Source organism: Podarcis cretensis (genome assembly GCF_951804945.1).
Source record: "Podarcis cretensis genome assembly, chromosome: Z".
Lineage (NCBI taxonomy): Eukaryota > Metazoa > Chordata > Lepidosauria > Squamata > Lacertidae > Podarcis > Podarcis cretensis.
In genome coordinates, this window is record NC_137184.1 from 4,750,893 (window position 1) to 4,774,431 (window position 23,539).

Sequence of the window (23,539 nt, forward strand, 5' to 3'; positions counted from 1 at the left end):
CTTTGAATGTACTATTGCGTTTTGCAAATTGTGTGTGTGTGCATGTTTGTGTGTTTTATCACAGAAAAAGCAACATGCACATGAAGAAGAATGAAAGCCCAGCTAGTCCAAAATGCTGTTTACTTCCTTTTTTTATATTGAATTTGTATACAGGTCTCCCTCCTGAAGGAGCCAGATTCTCACCAGTTCACACAGTGGCCAACCAAATGACCCAGTTGGAAGCCCGAAGGCAGGACCTGAGCACAACAGCACTCTTCCCATTTGTGATTCTCAGCCACTGGTACTCAGCAACTGGTATTGCCTCCATCAATGGAGGTAGAATATAGCCAGTGTGGTTTTTAGCCATTGATAGTCTTGTTCTCCATTAATTTGTCTAATCCTCTTTTGAAACCACCTGCACTGGGCCATCACAACTTGTGTAGTGCCACTGAAAGCACAACAAAGCACCCCAGTACCTAGTACAGTGGTACCTCGGGTTAAGAACTTAATTCGTTCTGGAGGTTCGTTCTTAACCTGAAACTGTTCTTAACCTGAAGCACCACTTTAGCTAATGGGGCCTCCTGCTGCCGCTGTGCCGCTGGAGCACGATTTCTGTTCTCATCTTGAAGCAAAGTTCTTAACCTGAAGCACTATTTCTGGGTTAGCGGAGTCTGTAACCTGAAGCGTATGTAACGTGAAGTGTCTGTAACCCGAGGTACCACTATATGGCATTTGAGCTGAAAGGTACATCTTACTGAACAGGTGCACCAATTCATAAGGCAGGAGGGAAGCTTGCATAATGAAATGCTCCTGGGTGCAAAAAGAAATGATTGCAATTAAAATCTAGCATGCCAGTGGAAGGAAGATGCTAGGATATTCTCCATGACAGGCCAGTTTTACTTTGTGCAGAGTAAATCTTTTTGACATGGAAGCACATTTCATCATGTTCATTGCATGTCAAGACCCCACCACCCCCTCCTTTGGTGAATAAAGGCACGTGGACACCAGCATTCTAGGTTAATGGGCTAAGAAAGGCCACAACTTCATTGGTTACAGAACGTGCGCGGTATTGGCTTTAGGCATTGGACCCAAAATGACTACAGTGCTACCTCAGGTTAAGAACTTATTTTGTTCTGGAGGTCTGTTCTTAACCTGAAACTGTTCTTAACCTGAAGCACCACTTTAGCTAATGGGGCCTCCTGCTGCCGCCATGCTGCCACCACACAATTTCTGTTCTCATCCTGAAGCAACGTTCTTAACCTGAGGTACTATTTCTGGGTTAGCAGAGTCTGTAACCTGAAGCATCTGTAGCCTGAAGTGTCTGTAACATAGCTGTCAACTTTCAGATTTGAAAATAAGGGATCAGCAGCCTCGAAAATAAGGGATCAACAGCCTCACCTGTCCTGGGGACAGTCGACGGGATATCTAACAATCTGGGATAGCAGCAGGAAGCAGCACTGGAATAAGGGAATTTCCCCGAGGTACCACTGTATATCAGACTCCTGCCCGCCATCCAGGAAGTCTCTCAAGGATTAACCACCAGTAGGGGGAGTCCTGTTGATGTACATAAACTCAGAGCTCACCCCAGGTTCACCGGAACAGCTGTGCCATGGCCCTAGTCACCACCGGGGCTTCGGGCAGGAACCAGGACCCCCGGATTCCTTTAACGGAATACCCTTAAAGGGGAGGGGTAGGTGGTGGCTGCAACCTCCCCCCCCCTTTCCCAATGGTGGCTGCAACCTCCCCTCCCCTTTCCCAATGCCTCAAGCAGCTCTGAAGCAGCAGTGGTGACTCTATGAATCTCAGGCAGCAGGAGGGCAACGAAGCAACGAAGGTAAGCAGGGAGATCCGAGATCCGTGAAAAACAGGAGCCGGAGGGAGAGATCCCGGTACCACCGCCACTTAAATGCAGCAAACCATGCCTTCCCCAACCAGCCAGACTGGCTGGCTGTGACCATGACGCGAGGCCAGGACTCCCCAATAATAATAATAATAATAATAATAATAATAATAATAATTTATTATTTATACCCTGCCCATCTGGCTGGGTTTCCCCAGCCACTCTGGGCGGCTTTCAACAAAATATTAAAATACAGTAATGCATCAAACATTAAAAGCTTCCCTAAAGAGGGCTGCCTTCAGATGTCTTCTAAAAGTCTGAACAAAATAAAAAAAATTCCTTCCAGTAGCACCTTAAAGACCAACTAGGTTAGTACTTGGTATGAGCTTTCGTGTGCATGCACACTTCTTCAGATACACTGAAACAGAAGTCACCAGACCCTTCTATATAGTGAGAAGGTGGGGAGGGGTATTACTCAGAAGGGTGGTGGGATTGGGTGATTGGCAGATAGCTGTGATGAGCCTGTTGACGACTCTTAACGACTGCAATAGGTCTTACAGGAAAAAGCAAGGGGTGAGAAGGTGAAAAATGGCTTTGTTCTAAAAGTCTGGTAGTTGTTCTTCTCTTTGACATCTGGTGGGAGGGCGTTCCACAGGGCGGGTGCCACCACCGAGAAGGCCCTCTGTCTGGTTCCCTGTAACTTGGCTTCTTGCAGTGAGGGAACCGCCAGAAGGTCCTTGGCACTGGACCTCAGTCTCTGGGCAGAACGATGGAGGTGGAGACGCTCCTTCAGTTATACTGGACCGAGGCCGTTTAGGGCTTTAAAGGTCAGCACCAACACTTTGAATTGTGCTCGGAAACGTACTGGGAGCCAGTGTAGGTCTTTCAAGGCCAGTGTTATATGGTCTTGAATGGCACGGGGGCAAGACACGCCCCTGCTAAGAGCGGGAGAGTGCGGGGGCCAGCCTGCAACCCTACCCTCCTGTGAAGGAGAGCAACTTCCTCACCCACTGAAGTAGTATAGCCCAGACACAGGTTTACCCCATAGTAAAAATAAAACCTGGGAGCCCAGCCTTAGATGGAGGCATCACAATGAGAAAGAAAAGGGAGACCACTCATTTTCCATCGTGCCCAAGACTAAATTCTGTCTGTCCCCATTTCCTGCATGGAAATGGAGGAAACCACTGCCCCCCACCCCCAATGACCTGGTTTCATGGATATTTTAAGAGGAATCCTCACAAATCCTTAAAAAAACTGCATATAACTTAATTGTTTGGTTTTTACTTTAAAAGAATATAACAGTTACAAGGTGATCTAAGGGATGCCACCCACCTCTTGTCTCTGCCCAGATCCCTCAGGGCTCCAGACCTCTCCAAAACATAGCTGTCAACCGTCCCTTATTTGGCGGTAAAGTCCCTTATCCTAGCGCCGTGTCCCGCTGCTGTCCCTTATTGATGTTGTCCCTTAAATTTCCCGGGTTTCAAAGGAAGCAGCTCCTCTCCCTCCCTCCCTGCTGGCCAGGGAGGAGGGAGACTCCAACTGTGTTGCTTGGCTGCGTTGCTCACCCAATAAGGAGTCTAAGAACGACTGGGGGGGTGGAGCTTGCATGCTTTGTGCTGATCAAATCAGCCGCCTTGCCTGGGGACTCGCCTTTGCTCAGCGCTTCCCAGCAGAGAGGTGACGGTGGTTTTCCTTGCTGCATCCCCTTTGCCGGTTTGCTGTGCTGTGGGAACCACCGCTTGAGGCTTCGTTTGGCTGCTGGCTGGGCTCTCTGCCTTTGGTTCTGAGGGGCTCAGAAGTTGAACATACCTGTGCTTGGAAAATCCCTTATTTTGGCTGCTGATCCCTTATTTTCAAGGCTGCTGGTCCCTTATTTTCAGATCTGTAGGTTGACAGCTATGCTCCAAAGCCCCGTGATCCATCAACCACAGTTTGGAGGCCTACAGCCTCTTATCAACCCCACCATTACTCAGACCATCTTGCCTGGTTGCTGGTTGAGCTGATCACGAGCAAGAGGCCAGCTCAACTGCTTCTTTCATGCTCTTGTTTTTGTCCAAAAAACTAATTCCCCTTGGTTCTACAGCGCTGGCTAGCTCATGGGGCTCCTGCCACTGTGTGTATGGAAAGAGTGAAAATGTAGCCATAAAGTTCCTCATTACGTTTTACAAGTCTCAAAGTGACAAACACCCCCCCCCACTCCCAGGCTAAAAGTTATTTTTCAAACAGTACCCCAATACAACTAAGGACATCACAGAACTGTAGAGTTGGAGGGTACCCCAACGGTCATCTAGTCCAACCCCCTGCGAGGCAGGATATGTTTCAAAACAACACCTGAAATCTGAGGCAGAGACTTTTCACCCATTTAGGGGGGGGGGGGAATGCCTTCCATTGTTCCTGGAAAGTACACAAATGAAACTGATTTGTAAAAATGTTACATGGGGGGGGGGGGAAATACAAGAGAGAGACATTGCACACACTTTTTTAAATTAAGAAAATCTTTAATGAAATAAATAAAAATAATAATATTATAGTGGGCACCTGCCGTGTTTCACTGGAGATGCTGCTCCAAAAAAGAAGGGCCGTTGTGCTGAAAGCCTTGCTCCGAGTTACTTATCTGGGTGGGCATGAAGCTGTTGATGAAGCTGAGTCCATTCTGTGAGGCTGGTTCAGTGTTTAGGCCTTGTAACATGTGCTTTTAAAACAAAACAAGAAAAAGCAACCTAAGAAGAATCTCTCCCTGTAACATTTATCATCATTTCTGCCTCCTGGCTAATGAACACCTAAAGCGATTTTCTATTGCTCGTAATTCATCCAAAATTGTTCTAAATGATAGGAGGAAGCAAATTGACAGGTTAATATCACCTCTTGCTTTCCAGGGGAGAGGGGAGCTGATTGGGGCTTCAGTGGCTATCCAGGGGTCCTTCAGAATTCAGATAATATCATTGCTGGATTAAATCAACGATCTGAAGGTTGAAAACAAAAGAGGGGGAAGGGGAGGAGGGAAGCAATCAGCAGGCCTGAGTGTAAAATACGTCAGTGCTTCATTGTGAATTGGACATGGCAAAATGGCCACTTTCTGCTTATGCAGTAAAGGCCCAGTACTGTTAATAGCGGAGGATCAAGCAGATATTTCCTCTCTCACAGCTTCATGTGCTTACTTACTTATCTACTTATCCATTATGAGCCACTCTGAGCACAAACTAGATTGGTGGCAAATAGGGAATGGAATGGAAAGGAATTTGGTTTGGTTTGTATTTTAATGCAAAACCACTTGATTAGTGCTTCCTGGAACAATACGTGAAATATTAATTTATATTAATTTATATTAGGTGCATTGGGAAGAACTGCATACAACAAGGTGCATATTTAGGAGAAATGCAAACTAAAAGGCTGAAGAATCTTCATCGGGACTTGAAAAAAAAATTCAAACAGAAGAAGAAGAAGAAGAAGAGGAGGAGGAGTTTGGATTTGATACCCCGCCTTTCACTCCCTTTAAGGAGTCTCAAAGCGGCTAACATTCTCCTTTCCCTTCCTCCCCCACAACAAACACTCTGTGAGGTGAGTGGGGCTGAGAGACTTCAAAGAAGTGTGACTGGCTCAAGGTCACCCAGCAGCTGCAGGTGGAGGAGCGGAGACGCGAACCCGGTTCACCAGATTACGAGACTACCGCTCTTAACCACTACACCACACAGAATATATATACCCTCCCCTTGTCAGGGCACAATGGGAATGTCTCTCATAGAGTTCTCTCTAGAAAATTTATAGGAAAACTGTGAGCTTCAGCTCCTATCATGTGCCTTTCTAGCAAAACATGAATTGTTGGTTTTGACTGCAGTTTAAATATCCAACACCAAGGTTTCATAGCTGAGTGGGGATTTGAAGACTGGTCTCCCAAGTCCTAATCCTGCACTTTAACCATTACACCATATTGGCTCTATACTACACAAGTTGGTCAATGGTTTAAGTGACATGGAATCATACAGAGTTCATCATATATACCACTGGTCATGTGATTGCTCCATCTGCTTGAAACTCAGTGCATGTTGACCCTATCACCATTGATCCTTTTATAGCTCCATCATTTCCATCTGGTTGTAGTCTGAGAGAACAAGATGCTGGACTGGTTGAGTCATTCTTTTGACCCAATACGATCTTTTTTTTGGTCAGACAACAAACACTGACTGCCATCACTATGTATGGTATGATGGCTAAACTGTCACCATGGTTAGAGGAGTGGAATCCACACGGTGAGAAGGTCCATGGAGGGATAGCAATCTGTGCTGTCTGGTGTACAAACTGCCACAGGTGCCTTCCACATACAAACATACTGATCTGCCTCATACTGATTCAGGCCACTGGTTTTTCTAGCTTAGTATTGTCTACACTGACTGGCAGTGGCTCTCCAGCTTTGGAGTGGGGGGTCTCTCCCAGACCGATCTGTAAATGGATCATGGGAACTTCTGCATGCAAAGCAGTTGCTCTGTCACCAAGCCAGAGTCCTTCACAGCCTTTTGAGGTATGACAAGTGCAGATATATCACCAGAAAGCAAGACAGGCTAGGGTTCAACTTGTTCAGGTGAGGTCACAACCATAAAGAAAATGCACAATTTTCACAGATGCCTAGATATGTCCCAAACTCCCATGAAATAACCACTACAAAAGCCATGGAAGGGCCATAGCCTGAGATGTAGATAACGCATAGCTAGGTGGACCAATGGTTTGACTTAGCATAAGGCATCTTCCTATGCTCCTAAAAGTAAAGGTAAAGGGACCCCTGACTATTAGGTCCAGTCGCGGACGACTCTGGGGTTGCGGTGCTCATCTCGCTTTACCGGCTGAGGGAGCCGGCGTACAGCTTCCGGGTCATGAGGCCAGCACGACTAAGCTGCTTCTGGCGAACCAGAGCAGCGCACGGAAACACCGTTTACCTTCTTGCCGGAGCGGTGCCTATTTATCTACTTGCACTTTGACGTGCTTTTGAACTGCTAGGTGGACAGGAGCAGGGACCGAACAACGGGAGTTCACCCCATGCGGGGATTCGAACCGCCAATCAAATAAAGAAAATCAATCAAAATCAGTATTTGGAAAACCAACCATAAAATTCAGCAAAACAGATGATAAAACCTATAGCAAGCTTGCAGATACCAGGTTGAGACAAAATTTAAAAGGTATTCATCTGCTGCTAATTGACACCAGAGTCGGTGCTGCCCTCTGGAACAGCACCTCACTATGACTAAAAAGACTAAAAAGACCACCTCTGAAGTGAACACCTGCCTAACTGCAGGTGGGGAGAGGCAAATCTGAGAAGGGTCCCTCAAAGTTCAGGCAGTGTCAGGAATTGCGGACACATTTATGTGAGGCTGCCCTTTTGTGGTGAATCATCAAACTGCAAGTGGCAGTCTTCATAGTGAAAAACCTTTGGGACTGACTGTTCACCTAGGTCCTGGGGTTTTTTTTTTGGGGGGGGGGGTTAGGAAGGTGCAGAAATGGCTTCCTTTTCAAGCTCAGACTTGCTTGAGCAAAATGATCCTTTCAGTGTTTTTCTTGTAGAAAGCTGCTGCTGGTACTTACAATGAAGTTGTTACAGTTAAGTGCCACACTTTTAGCCAGCGCTGTTCTTCTAGGAATAAAAAGTGCCAGTACTTCGTACCCTTGAGTACCCCCAGCAGGAAAAAGTACTGATCCTTCTGAGCTCTGGAGTGTTTCTGTATTCTGATTGATTTCTCCTGTCTTATTCTCACAGTCCAAGGGAGAAGTCCTTGATTTCATCCCCTAAGAAGAAGAATCTGATTGCAGGAGCATGACTCTGAGGCTGATGGGAGTAGGAGTCAAGGGTGCAGTTTCCCTGACATACATTCACATCAAAGAACATCTTTAATAATATATATACATATATTTTAAAATACTGCTTTATTGCAATGCAGTGTTTAATCAGTGCACATTAGCAAGGTGGAGAGAGCCCTGGTGAAGCTAGTCCAGCATCCTGTTTCCCACAATAGCCAATCAGATGCATCTGGAGACCCCATAAGCCGGACAGCCTTTCTCTGTGTCCTGAATTGTGATGTGGAGAAAAGTGGAAAGGGAAAAGTTTTTCTCCCCTTCTCTAATACTAGAAAATGATATCACCTAGCAGGGCTGAAGGGTGGGAGGCTCAGAATCAGCAAATGGAAGGACTTCTTCACATAACATGTAGATACGCTACGGAACTCATTGCCACCATATATAGTGATGAAATAAAAAAAATTAAGGTCTTAGATATGTAATAAATGTTCATAAATGTACCAAGCAAACACATACATAAACAAATAAATATATAAACCACATGTCTGAAGCAGCACAGGAAAACAGTCCTGAAACCATTTTGACTCCCAAGCTGACCAAGTGTTTCTCTGTGAGGAGGGAGAGGGTGAGGGAACCTTCCCATTGTCTCAGGAATTAAGTAATTACCATCTCAAAGGAATGGCCAGGTTATCTGATAATGCCTTATCTGATTGCCTTTCCTTATCTGATTGCCTTTCCTTATCTGATTGCCTTTCCTTATCAGATAAGGCATTATCAGATAACCTGGCAGACAGGAAAAACAGCAACATTCAAATTTCTGTTGTAGACCACCTTTTCTGTGATGTAGGTATGATGTTTGTGAGGGATGGTCTTGGATTACACCCCTTCTGTGATGTATGCATGATGTATGGAGGGGTGGTCTTGAGCTCCAGGGAAGGGAATTTAAAATGTCTATATAAGGGCAGGCACACCTTGGTTCTGGGTCCTCCTCCTTTCCTGCGTGAGAGGGGAGCACCCTGTTGCAACCGTTCAATAAAGATCAGGCTTACTAGCTGCTTTGCTTCTCAATATTCTCTGGTTGGCCTCTGTTATTTTCTCCGACCGATGGAGAACCTACAAAGGACTCTATAAGGGCTCTTGTGTCCCCCATTAGAGAATCAGGGTAGATTTTTGTTTATTACAGTGATGATCAGACAGGCAGCTTTAAAATAGTGTCAGACAAATTTAGGGAGGGCAAACCTGTCCACAGCTAGTAGGCATGATGGCTATGTTCTAGTCCCACTGTCAGAGCCTTTGCTATGAATCATGGGTGGTGAGAGTTGCTGAGTTGCACTGGGTTGCCACTCTGCAAACAGGGTGCTGGACTATATGGGTCTCCTTAGTGTGATCCACCAGGGCTCTTATTTTATGATCTTAATATTGAGATGGAACATGGAGAGGGGAGAGGCACAAAATGTACACAATGAGTTGAAAGCTGAGGCCAATGATTTGCTCACAATGATTTGTATAAAATTCAATTCTATCTATTAAAATGAATCAGTGGAGGATCCCTAGTGATTAAATTTACTTTGGAAAGATGCCCCCATAATCTGGAAAACGGGCAAAGATCAGAATGAGGGAGCGCTGAAGAAGTCTCCTTGTTTGAGAATGCTGACTACGGTTGGAAAAAAACCCCTATCCGCTGCAAAAAAACCAGAGAGGGAAGTTAAAACATCCCCCAAAGCTTGTCCCTCTAAGGATGGTTAGCTTTACAGACTTGTCCCTTAACCCAGCAGTGACACATTAAATCACTAAAGTTTCAATAACTCTTACTGTATCTCCATGGAGACGTGCACCATATGGAGTTAATTAGCAGCGCAACAAAACAATCAATTAGTTCCTTAATTAGTTTTCCTGGGGAAATGATAACAAACGCAAACAATGTATTCAAACAAATGTCCAATCCTCATTGATGGTTTAGTGGCCCCATGGAAGAGACTTCACGCTGGGTCCTCTTCGTGGGCTTCGATTTATTCCAGACGTATTGAGAGCCAACTTCAGCAGCTCGAACAGCCGCGCCTTTAATCTTGAAGATCAATTATTTACAATACCTGAATACAATGGAGGAGAGGAAGGTGGGGAACCTCTCATTAAAACGGGGAGGGAAAAAATGAAAGAACAGAGAATACAAAATCCCTTTGGCAAGATGATTGCGGGAAGCTGGGAAGCTGTGGTGCAGCAATTTGTGTCGCGGAAAACACTCCTGCAGTGCTGGAATTGACAAGATTTTTCTACATATTATCTCAACGTTAAGGATCAGGTGGGATAACTGGACCTTCATTATTCAAACAGATTAAGAAGATCAATAGAGATTGTCTCAGCCATTAATTTAAGAACTAACAGCTGAGTGTTAGGGCATCAAGTCTCCTGTTTGAGGGATGAACTGGGTTGCTCCTTCCTCCTCCTCCTCATAATAATAAATAATATTTTATTTATACCCCGCCCTTCCTGGTTCAAAAACTGGGCTCAGGGTGGCTAACAATAAATTTAAAACACTTAATTGTAAAAGCAGCATAAAATACAGTATAAAAACATGAATAACAATAAAATTCTAAGTTCAGAAATCAATTTAGGGGAAATCCATCTAATAAGCATTAGATAATCACCAGGGCTAGCTGGCTGAATTAGTCCTACTTGGGCCAGCAATGAGGCAGGGGAGAATTAGCTGTGGGGTTTCAGAGTGGGTAATCTTCATAAAGGGGAGGGGGAGGGAAAAGAAGGAAAATAAAAGATCAGGCTGAATTCAAATTAAAGACCAGGAGGTATAGCTCTGTCTTACAGGACCGACGGAAGGAGGTTAAATCCAGAAGGGCCCCAGTCTCAAGGGACAGAGCATTCCACCAGGTAGGAGCAATCACTGAGAAGGCCCTGGCCCTGGTGGAGGATAGTCTGACTTAGGGCCCAGGACCACTAAACTATGGTTATTCGTGGACCTTAAGGTCCTCTGTGGGGCAGACTAGGAGAGGCCCTAAGCCCTTGTATCATAGAGTTGGAAGGGACACCAAGGGCCATGTAGTCCAGCCCTCTGCAATGCAGGAATCACAACTAAGAATCACTGGCAGATGGCCATCCAAACTAAGAACATCCATGGAAGTAGAACCCACCACCTTCCAAGGTAATCTGATCCAAATTTCAAACAGCTCCCCTCTGGAGCAGCAGAAAACATGCTTGTTCCTTGTCCATCTGAAAACCCTTAATATATTTGGCTATCATATCACCTATCATTTATGGATCATGAAAACCATCATTGACATTGGCAAGGAAGGAGGGTAATTCCATCACGTCTTCTCCTGTGAGACTTCTTCTAACTTCTATCATCAGCTGCCTGAGAAAAGAACTGGCTCCCAGGTTCACTCCCTAGCGTCACCAAGTAGATTGGAAATGGAGAGTCTCCTGCTTGGATAGCCACTGTTAGTTAATTTAGACTGATCAAAATGGACCCAATGTTCTGGATTGCCACGTGTCCCCTTTTTCCAGGACAAGTCCTCTTTTTCATGGATAGAGTCACCATCACGATCCATAGTTAAAAGTAGAAGTTGGCAAATATGTCCTCTTTTCTTGCTCTTCAAAATATGGCAACCCTAAATATATTCCTGTGTTCCAAATTAGGTGTGAGTTGTAAGGGCATTCATGGAGGATATCAATGGCTACTGCTGTTCATCTTGATGGCTACATTCTACCTCCAGGATCAGAAGCACCCATACCTTTGAATACTACTTTCCAGGAAACAACAGCCTTCATGGATATTGGGTTGGGGATTAATTTTAGTATAATTGTTCTGTTCCTTTTGTTGTTGTTGTTGTTGTTGTTGTTGTTGTTTTATTGGTTCTGTATGGTTTGTGTTTTGTTTTTAAGGGGCGGGATCAGGGCTGCCTGGGAGTGGGGCCCCAGCCAACACGATGGCTGGGACAAGTTCCACAGGGGGGGAAGCACTGGGACATCCGATCTCGGTGATCATGGGCAGGAGGTGGAGTTATGCTAAGACCAGACCATGTCATTACCGAGGAGGCAGGTTTAGTCGTTGTTTAACTCCGCATTCCAGCGGGCCACCAGGGAATCAGCTGAAAGGCCATCAACATGGGATAAATCATCCCCTACCACTCTCTGGAAACCATTTGGATCTATTAAGTGGCAGGGGCGGACCATCCGAATTGGTCCCACCTCCCTGCAGAGGGGAAGGGTCGCGGAGAAGTCCAGTTGCACCAGGAAGTGATCTGACCATGGCACTTCTTTTGTTTCACTTTTACTTAGTGTCAGATCACCCACGTCACTAGAGGTGAACACCAGGTCTAAGGCATGTCCATGACTATGAGTTGGGCCAAACTTATTCAGGGACAGCCCCATGGAGGCTATGCTTTCCACGAAGTCCCGAGCAGCCCCTTGTAAGGATGTTAAATAATAATAATAATAATAATAATAATAATAATAAATTTTATTTATATCCCGCCCTCCTCAGCCGAAGCCGGGCTCAGGGCGGCTAACAACAATAAAACAGTACAAAAGTACAGCACAAACAACACTCTAAAATCATTCATTATAAAATTAATTAAATTCAAGCCACTGGCCACCATTGGGCCAGAGCTCCGTGAAGATTGCCAAGGGAGGGAGTCAGGCTGTGCCCTGGCCAAAGGCCTGGCGGAACAGCTCTGTCTTGCAGGCCCTGCGGAAAGATGTCAAGTCCCGCAGGGCCCTTGTCTCTTGTGACAGAGTGTTCCACCAGGTCTGAGCCACAGCCGAAAAAGCCCTGGCTCTAGTAGAAGCCTAACTTCTCTGTGGCCTGGGATCTTCAAGATGTTTTTATTTGAAGACCCTAAGTTTCTCTGTGGGGCATACCAGGAGAGGCGGTCCCGTAGGTACGAGGGTCCTAGGCCGTATAGGGCTTTAAAGGTTAAAACCAGCACCTTAAATCTGATCCTGTACTCCACCAGGAGCCAGTGCAGCTGGTATAGCACCGGGTGAATGTGATCTCGCAGCGAAGACCCCGTAAGGAGTCTCGCTGCAGCATTCTGCACCCACTGGAGTTTCTGGGTCAGTCTCAAGGGCAGCCCCACGTAGAGCGAGTTACAATAATCCAGTCTGGAGGTGACCGTCGCGTGGATCACAGTAGCTAGGTCAGGGCGAGAGAGGTAAGGAGCCAACTTAAGCACTGGAAAACCCAAGATTTACCCACACTGGAAGAGTGGCAGATGCAGCTGATAGACTATATGGAACTAGCCGAGATGACTGGCAGAATCCGAGACCTGGGAGAAGAGAAGGTTGAAGAAGACTGGAAGAAATTTAAGATTTATTTAAAAAAGCATTGTAATTTGGTTGAATATTAAGAAGGATGCTAGATCATAAATAATTGAGCACCACTAAACTAGATGGAATTAGGATGACAAGTGAGATTGAGGAAAAAACATAAACCTTTGGGAGGATTATTAGATTATATTTTAAATGAACGGGATATAAGAATGTAAACAAGATGATAAATATCGGGTAAGAATTGACAATGATGCAAGTGGGAGCGGGAGACGTGAGGGAGTCCAATGAAGCTAAGAAAATATGTTATGATATATGTTTCATTGTTTTTATTTCTGCATTTATGTTTAAAAATTTTAATAAATATATATATATATAAAAAAAGAGAGAGAGAGGTAAGGAGCCAACTGCTTAGCTTGGTGGAGATGGAAAAATGCTGCCTTTGTTATAGCTGCAATCTGCGCCTCCATGGAAAGGGAGGTGTCGAAGATTACACCCAAACTCTTAACGGACGGTGCTGGCACTAATTGCGCCCCCGCAAGAGATGGGAGTTGCCCCCCCAATCCCATATCGTCCCGTCCCGTCCCAGCCACAGGACCTCTGTCTTCGAAGGATTTAGCTTCAACCGGCTCCCACTCGTGTAGAACTTAGTTGGATACAACCCTATGTAAACTACATTTTTTGAGAGCCAGTTTGGCATAGTGGCTAGTGAGTTGGATTAGGTCCTAGGAGACCAGGGTTCAAATCCCTACTAGGCCATGAAGTTCACTGGGTGACCCTGGGCCAGTCACTGTGTTTTCTCAGCCTAACCTACCTCACAGGGTTGTTGTGGAGATTAAATCAGGAGGAGGAGGACCAGGTGCATCACCTTTGAGTACTTTGGAGTGAAAGGTAAGATATAAATGTAGTAAATAAAATAATAAACATTTTTAAGCAGTATATAAATTCAATTTCATAAAATAAAATAAAGTTCACCCAGGGAAGGGGTGGGGAAAACAGGGACTCTTCAGGAGAAGGAAGAGAGAAGAAGGAGGGTAGAGTAGAAGTCACTTCATGGTAACTTTACAATGTCAAAAATAACTGTGTGATTTGCACCTGAAAGCTGCTTTAAATCTTGGGAGCGTATTCTGAAATGCAGCTTCACTGACAGCCTCCTGGTTAGAATGCAAATATATGAGCTTTGCTGAAGTGACCTGTGCTAAGTGGTTTAATGCGAGAGGCAGTGAACGACTCATGAATTCTGTATTAGACACCATAGTTCCATGATGTTGCAAGTGGCTTCCCAATAATGAAACCTTAACGTATTTATCACCATCGCTCAGGCAAAGTGCATCAATATTTTCAAACTGCCAAGAGAGAGAGAGAAAGAGAAGGAGGAGGAGGAGGAAAGAAAATTAACTGGTTACTTTAAAGGCATCTATCTGATTTGTCTCCTTGTACATTTCAGGCAGCCTAGGTCATCTTTACACACATATGAGTTGCATCTTTAAATATATACATTACCGGAGGGTAGTAAGCGGCCATAATTTACATGGCGTATGTATTTTTCTTCATTTGCAAGGGAAAGAACTCCCAGTACTTACAGATCCGTCCTGGCTCTGCAGGTTTTTATATGCCGCAAAATCATCTTGTCAGCTACTCAATAGCTGCTCGCTCAGAGCCAAACTATAGGCTGTGTTGAAGCTCTATAGGTGGAATCTCAATACTCCAACATCTAAGGACCTAAGCCAGAGGTGGTTACTAGGGAATGGGGGTGGGGATACACATCACATTTAAATTGAACTAACCCAATTCCCACTTTCCGAAAAAAACAGCCATCCTTCAAAATTTGAACTTCTCTGAAATTTGTAGTGCGGGTCTCCAACCAAGTAATGTGTTCAAAAATGCCCACACTGTGGTAAAGTGTGTGCATAAATGGCTATATAGTGAAAATAAAATGCAAACATTCAGGGTTGTATTTAGTGAGCTTCTACTTGGAGAAGACCCATAGAAAATAATGGGTCTAAGTGAGGACTTATCCACAACTTAAAGGTCCATGCCCAAGTGCTTTTTTTCATCTTTTGCCCCCGAGCTCTCCCTGTGCAAACTTGCTCTTTAGCGCTCAGTTGGAGCAAATGGCAAATTGGGTTTTCTGCAGATTGCTGTTTGCTCCAATTCAGCTTTAAAGAGTGGGTTTTCATGGGGAAAGCTCTGGGGCAAAGTGTAAGTGTGGATAAGCTCTTAATCATGGTAATAATTTCTATAGGTCTAAGTAAAACCTAGATGAAGATGAAAGCTTTGGGGGGGGGCTTTTAATCACGATCTATCTGGTGTTTCAATTTTCTTTCCCCAAATTCCCTATTCCTGGGTGCTTTGTTGGGTTTAAATTGTTTTAGATGCTGTGCTGTGTGCTGATTTTACCTAATTTTTTGTTGTTGTTTGTTTTTGCTGGGCTTTTGCGGTTATGTTTTGTTCTATCTTGGCTTTCATTTCTGTTGTGATTTTGCACTTTGCACTTTATTGTTTATGAAAAGGGAATGTGGTTGCGTTGTAGAAATATGAACCAGTGGGCTTTGGAGGGTCCTCACCCACTACTAGAGCTTCAAGACCCCTCAGGAAAGACCACTAGGTGATCAGAGAATAGACAGAGGCAATGCAACCCAGTGTATCAGAGCAAAGCAGCTTTAAGCATGGGTGAAACTAGGCTTTATTTCACCTGGGTCAAAGACCCCATTTGGCACCACCCCCATGCACATTTGAATCCATGCGCATTTTCACACACACACACACACACACAGGCTGAGAGCTTCAATGGCACTCCACTGGAGGCTTCACCTGGGACAAAAAACCAAGCTAGCGTCCCCTCCCCAGCCCTGTAGCTAAGGCTGTGCTTTCAGCTTTGATCCTGTTTATTCAATTGTAACCGAGTTCCTACAGATGGGCAGCAGAAGAACCCAGAACAAAGACATGTTTGAAATTTTATACCTTTGGTTTTTGGGTGGTACCAGAGGTCCCCATGGGGACGCAGGTGGCGCTGTGGGTTAAAGCCTCAGCACCTAGGGCTTGCCGATCGAAAGGTCAGCGGTTCGAATCCCTGCGGCGGGGTGCGCTCCTGCTGCTCGGTCCCAGCGCCTGCCAACCTAGCAGTTTGAAAGCACCTCCGGGTGCAAGTAGATAAATAGGGACCGCTTACCAGCGGGAAGGTAAACGGCGTTTCCGTGTGCGGCTCTGGCTCTGGCTCTGGCTCCGGCCAGAGCAGCGATGTCACGCTGGCCACGTGACCCGGAAGTGTCTCCGGACAGCGCTGGCCCCTGGCCTCTTAAGTGAGATGGGCGCACAACCCCAGAGTCTGTCAAGACTGGCCCGTACGGGCAGGGGTACCTTTACCTTTACCTTTAGAGGTCCCCATGAGCCCTGGCAGCTGAAGCATTTATCTACAGTCAGGGGTCAGCAAACTTTTTCAGCAGGGGGCCGGTCCACTGTCCCTCAGACTTTGTCGGGGTGTGTGTGTGTGGACTATATTTTGGAAAAAAATATATATGAATGAATTCCTATGCCCCACAAATAACCCAGAGATGCATTTTAAATAAAAGCACACATTTTATTAATGTAAAAACACCAGGCAGACCCCACAAATAACCCAGAGATGTGTTTTAAATAAAAGGACACATTCTACTCATGTAAAAACACGCTGACTCCCAGACCACCTGCGGGCCGGATTTAGAAGGGGATTGGACCGGATCCGACCCCCGGGCCTTAGTTTGCATACCCATGATCTACATGCACCTCCTGTGTGTGTGCATTCTGTGTGTGTGTTCTATCTTTTTTTTTTTTTACAACCGCTGGATGCACAGCGTGCAAATATTGATAAGATCAACACCATATTTTTCCTTTTGTAAAAGCATTGAAAGGGGGTAACATGGGGGTGTAAGGTGGGTCTCTAACTATTTCCCCTTGTGCCAGGGCCTACATCCAGCAGCCCCAGCCTCACTGAAAAAACCCAAAAGTCTGTAATCCTGTAACAGACAATAATCATTATGGCCTTGCAATAAATGGTCATGGTTGTTAATTCACAGAGGTTGTCAATCAGACATGACTAGGGAAAGGGGTGAAGAATAATCTCATTTGGTCAGCATTTTAAGTCTTTTAAGTGGGTGTTTTTATCCCATTATGTGTATCTATTGCATTTGAAATCATTTTAAAATTTGAAATTCTTTTAATCATTTTTTTTATATTATAAATTGCTTTGTATATGTTTTTATTGTTAGAATAATAGAACTGCAGAGTTGTAGAGGATTATCCCAAGGGTAATCTAGTTGCAACCTCTGTAGCACAGGAATCATACCTAAAGGATCCATGACAGATGGCCATCCAACATCTACTTAAAAACATCCAATTTAAGAGAACCCACTAACTTCTGAGGTAGTTTGTTCTACTGTCAAACAGCTCTTACAGTCAGAAAGTTATTTCTAATGTTTAGTTGGAATTTTTATTTTGGGGTTTTTTTTTCTTGGCAATTTGAATCCATCTGTTCATGTTCTCCCCTCCGGAGCAGCAGAAAACTAGCTTGCTCCATCTTCCAAGAGACAGCCCTTCGGATATTTGACGATGGCTATCATATTGTAAAGATGTGTACAGAAACTAGGAGAGGATATATTAGTTAGATGTTATCCTTCCTTACTCACATCTCTGAGTTTAGCAGAGTACACCCCTTGCAGCAAAAATAAGGAAGCTGTTGATAAGCTAGTTTTAGCCCTTTGTTTATGTAATCCAGGATGCTTTAACACAGACTGGATTTATTTCCCCCTTTCTCCCTTTGAAAACAATAAATCACGCAAAACAGTCTTCTTATGAGTAAAGAAAAAATTACTCAGTTTCACGGTAGCAGTCTTGTAAAGGTAAAGGTAAAGGTACCCCTGCCCGTACGAGCCAGTCTTGACAGACTCTGGGGTTGTGCGCCCATCTCACTTAAGAGGCCAGGGGCCAGCGCTGTCCGGAGACACTTCCGGGTCACGTGGCCAGCGTGACATCGCTGCTCTGGCGAGCCAGAGCCGCACACGGAAACGCCGTTTACCTTCCCGCTGGTAAGCGGTCCCTATTTATCTACTTGCACCCGGAGGTGCTTTCGAACTGCTAGGTTGGCAGGCGCTGGGACCGAGCAGCGGGAGCGCACCCCGCCGCAGGGATTCGAACCGCCGACCTTTCGATCAGCAAGCCCTAGGCGCTGAGGCTTTAACCCACAGCGCCACCTACAGACATATAGTTTATATTAGAATGGAGTCTGAGCTGTGACTCAGACTCAGTACGTGGGCCAACATCCCTAGCCACGGATGAGGCACTGAAGAGATGAGAGAATCAGGAATTTTATAAGAGTATCAGTATTTTATAAGGAATAGTTTATAAACTAAATACCTAATGAAATGTAGATTATTTTGAAGTGAACTAACTTAAATCCACTGGTCACAGACTCAAATGTGGACTGGAACACACACACATATCAATTGGATGATGCACATGCAAATTTTGTGATGCGATGCAATTTCAGTTCAGAAAAACATGCATAGAGAAATGTATTAATAAACTTACAAAAATGCATACTTTGGGGCAAGTGTTCACAGGATATAAAAATGCATTTGTGTGATTTGTGTGTGGGGTGAGTGGGTGCATTTAAAAAAGGGACCAAATGGTTCTTCAACGGAGCACATTTGGAACTCATATGGAACAGAAATAAGCCGATCCAGCTAGGGATGTGGTTTAATGTTCCATTTTTTAATCTGTAAATTCGCTTTACCCTGTGTTGCACAGCTCACAAGTTACAGTTTAACTAGGAATTTTTCTAAGATTTGATTCCAGAATTGGAGAGCTGCCACCAGTCATTGTCAACAATGCTTAGCTAGATAGGCCAACAGTTTCACTTCTTATAAAGCGGCTTATTATGTTTTCTTGTTTGAAAGTGCTGGTTCTGGATGTAATAGAATACTTGGAAGTAAGAAATGAAAAACAGGCAGCATTGATGTTTATAGATGCTGAAAAAGCCTTTGATAATGTCTCTTGGGAATTTATGAAAAAAAGTGCTGGAAGAAATGGGCTTTGGAGAAAACTTTAGGAAAGGGATTCAAGCAATATATTCGGATCAAAAAGCAAAATTAATTGCAAATCAGGTGGTAACAGATGAATGTGAGATACAGAAAGGAAGAAGACAGGGATGTCCTTTATCACCTTTATTATTCATTTTGGTTCTAGAAGTCCTGGCGAGAAATATTAGGGCAGATGAAAGTATCAGAGAAATTATGGTAGGGAAAAAGACATATAAATTAAAAGCATATGCTGATGACCTTGTAATTACAGTGGAAGATTCTAAGAATTCTTCCGAAAGTCTTAGAAAAAATACAGGAATTTGGGCAAGTGACAGGCTTCAAATTAAATAAAAAGAAGACAAAGCTGTTAGTAAATTTTTTTATCAGAAATGGATAAAAAAGAATTACATCAGAGTATAGAAATAGAGATTCATAAAAAAGTTAAATACTTAGGAATCTGGCTTACCACCAAGAATATCAATATCTTTAAAGACAATTATGAAAAAAATTGGGGGGGAAAAAGGAATTTAGAAATATGGGGAAGAATGAACCTATCATTATTAGGGAGAATTACAGCAATTAAGATGAACACATTGCCAAAAATCTTATTTTTGTTTCAGTGAGTGCCAGTAATAAGTGACCTAGCATGTTTCAAAAAATGGCAAAAAGATATTTCAAAATTTATATGGAAAGGAAAGAAGCCAAGAATAAAATACAAATTACTTACAGATATCAGAGACAGAGGAGGCTTCGCCCTTCTGGATCTTAAACTATACTATGAAGCTGCATGTGTCACTTGGATCTGGGACTGAATCAAATTAGACAATATGGATATGTTAGATTTGAAGGACATTATAACAGATTTGGATGGCATGTGTATTTGTGGTATGATCAAGGAAAAGTACATAAAGGATTTTATAACCAAATAATTAGGCGATCACTTTTAAAAGTTTGGGAAAGATATAAAGATTTATTGGAACAAAAAACTCCATGGTGGTTGTCACCACTGGAAGCAATATCAATAAAATCAATAAATAGGAAAGAAAAATGGTTTACATATAGAGGCATTTTAATAGAAACAGAAGAAGGGAAATTAAAATTGAAAGCGCTCGAAGAGAATTGAGAACATGTAAATGCAGGATTATCAATTAAATGAGAGATTTAAAGAAGATAATAAGAAAGGATTCAGTTATGCTTTATCCAGATTTCAAAGAGAAATTATAGATGATAACACTAAAACATTGAAGAAGATGTACAGTTTACTGTTAAGAGTGGGAAACCAAAGATGAAGAGGTTAAAAGTGTAATGATTAAATGGGCACAAGATTTAGGACATAATATAAAAATGGAAGATTGGGGAAAATTATAGAATGGGAATTTAAAATTTACTGATTGTATATGGTAATTTTGAAATAAAATTATATGAAAATGATATATCCAGGGTATATTACTTCAGTTAAATTGGCAAAAATGTATAGAAAAAGTTCCAATAAGTGTTGGAAGTATAAAGAGAAAGAAGGCACATTTTATCACATGTGGTGGAACTGTAAAGTAACCAAAAGCTATTGGGAAATGATTTATAATGAAATGAAAAAAATGTTTAGGATAACCTTTGTTAAAAGACCAGAAGCCTTTTTGCTAGGTATTATAGGCCAAGACCTGCCAAAAGAGTGGAAGAAACTATTTATGTATGCTACAACATAGACTCTATAAAGTATATGATTGCAAATTATAGTTTGCCAGATCCAGACTAAGTTGCAAACTAGGTTTGATTAGGAGACACTTCTTATCCCATCCCTTTATACACAAAAGATTTATCCTCAAGCATAAATCATGTTTCAGAGCAGCCTTTGGGGAAGTGCCAATGCTCAGTGATAGAGCATCTGCTTTTCATGCAGATGACCTCTGGCTCAGACCTGCCATCTCTAGGTAGGCTTGAGAGAGATCCCTACCTGAACGGAGAGCCACTGCCAGTAAGTGCAGGTAATGCTGGTCCAAATGGACTGGCTCAAAATAAGGCAACTTCCCATACTCTTACCTGACTTGAGCTTTTACAGGAGTCCTCAATAATATTTCCAGAAGCAAATTTCTCCTGCTTTAATGGTCCTTTCTTTTGAAACATGCAGCATGCTGCTGCATGCAGAAGGTCAAGGTGTCAGAAGCTAAGACAGGTGGGGGGGGGAGAGAAGAAATGTCAGGGCTGATTTTATTGTTTTTATGATGCTACTTAGACCCAATAAAAAAGTGTCATTTTTAGTTATAAACAATTGGATGGCCTTATTGAAATGTGAAGCTCCCGGTCGGGTTGTGTTTCTAGCTGTTATTTTAACTTGCTGATGGGTCTAAAGACCTCCTTGGGAATCCTCTGGCAGAATTCTCAGGGAGCACCTTATGCGAGGAGGTAGCAAATACACTCCAAGAGGCTTGCAAGAAAAACTACATGAAAGGGAAATGGATAGGGATAAAGGAGGAAATAAGCAGGCAGTTCTTAGAAACAAGTTTATTTAGTGAATTTAGTGAACTCATCCTATTCCCCTTTTCTGGCATGCAAGTGGAGTAGGAGACCAGCTCCTGTTCCCACTTCTAGTGTGCCTTCTCTGCCCATTCAGGGAAAAAGAGTTCTCTGATAACACTCCTTGAAGTGCACAAATACCTTCAGCTCCATTTAAGAGCCTGGGGTAGCGCCTCCATTCTACAAATTTATGGCAAGGCTGCCCTTGGAATACTGCACATAGTTCTGGTCACCTTATCTCAAAATGTATATTGTAAAGCTCCCCCCTCAAACTTTCCTGAATTTTCCAGTAAAATCATATGTACAAAAATGCATATACTGGGTTAAAGTCTGCCTATAAATGTATATATTAGTGAAAATGACATATAAATGCATCGTATTATGAATAATGTTTTGCAAAAATGTGATTTGCCTATCCATAGTAGTGGTGGCCACCAGCTTGGATGGCTTTAAAAGGGGGTTAGACAAATTAATAAAGGATAAAGCTATCAGTCACTGTAAGAGGCCTCTGAATATCATTTGCTAGGAATTATATGTGCAGAGAGCGCAGTTGCACTCATGTCCTGCTTCCAAGATTCCCAGTGGGGTATCTGGTTGGCCATGGAGGGAACAGAATGTTGGTCTAGATGTGCCTTTGGCCAGATCCAGCAACATACTCTGCTTTTGTTCCTCTCTTCTTACAAAGGAAGATTCTCTGTGTGGGGAGGCAGGTCCCCACCCCTACCCCGTGATCCTTCTGTGTGTGGCGGCTGCAGCCAGAAGTAAACTGAACTTAACCCAAACTTTTTTGTTTTGTTTTTCCCCCGTTAAAGCATTCTGGTCTCTTCTGTTTCTCCAGGGACTTCGGGGGCTGCGTGACGATATTCCTCCCCATTGAGGAAGATTGATTTCTTGTCACATAAGTTCAGCAGTTAAGAAAAAAGGTGCTTGTCCTGTTTCCCACACCTGTCACATTGACTTCTATAATGAACCCGTTACACAGACCTCGGAAACGGATGGAAACCTCTTCTGACAGCACTTGTCAAATGAATAGGCAGGAAGGTGAGGACAATGTATTCAATGCGGTGAACTTTCAGCGCTTTTGTGGACACTGACAGGGGACTCAGGCTCAATCGTCAGATTGGGGCAATGGATTGGGGTGGCATGGGGTGGAGAGGAAGGAAGGGAGATGTGGAATATATTTGTTATTTATTTCTATCAGTCCCATTCAGAAATCTGTCTTCTCAACTTCTTAAAAGTTTTCCTCCCTTCTATGAAAGAGGCCTTCCATTTTCCTGCATCAGACACAAGCAAGGTCTAGGATATGATTTGGGTGGTTGCCGGGTGGCCAAGGTGGCAGAAAGTGTGTGTGTGTTGTTCTAACTAAGCATTTATCCCACCCCCTATGTCTTTGACAGTTGCACCCACTTTCTGATCCGAAGAAGGACCATGAGAAGAGTTACCTCTTAAACAATATATCTATATCTATCTATCTATCTATCTATCTATCTATCTATCTATCTATCTATCTAACATCTTCCTCTCCCCCTGCCCCCTGCTGCTGTTGGTGGGGTGCCACTCTATTTTTTTAAAAAAATATTTATTAAAGTTTTGAAAGTTATAGAAAGGAAAAAGAAAAAGAATTAAACATAACAAAACCATACAATACCATGCAAAAACAAAAATATTACATATACATAACAAAAATAAAACAAAAGCAATTAAGAAAAAAGAAAAAAGAAACACAACCTATACTTTCAATGTTATTAACTTTCTTTTACTTGTTTCAGCGACCTCCTCACACCTCCCTTTTTTTGTATTCCACTTTGATTAATTGTTTCAGCAAATCCTTTCCATCTTCCTCAAACTTCTGTCCTATCATTTACCTTAACAAATTCTAACATTATTTTTTCCTTTAATCCAATTACAATCTATTATACTTAATTCTTTATAACATTTCTGCTAAAGCCATGTAAGGTGGGGTGCCACTCTAGACTGGAGGCGAATTTCCATGCACATACTGTTTTGGAAAAAGAAGCCTCATTTGGTTTATCCCTGCAAAGGACGTACTGGACTCACACGTACAATAAGGGTTGGCAGGTCACCAGGCTTT

At 43.3% G+C, this 23,539-nt stretch overlaps 1 long non-coding RNA gene across 1 annotated transcript in view; it reads left to right on the forward strand.

Annotated features, from left to right (window-relative positions):
• The window catches only part of LOC307207977, a 31,865-nt gene extending 9,382 nt beyond the window's left edge, over positions 1 to 22,483 (forward strand). The window contains exons 3-4 of the long non-coding RNA XR_013834912.1: positions 154 to 315; positions 22,286 to 22,483. This is a non-coding gene — a long non-coding RNA (uncharacterized lncRNA). The remainder of the gene's footprint in view (positions 1 to 153; positions 316 to 22,285) is intronic.
• The last annotated feature ends 1,056 nt before the right edge of the window (positions 22,484 to 23,539 follow it).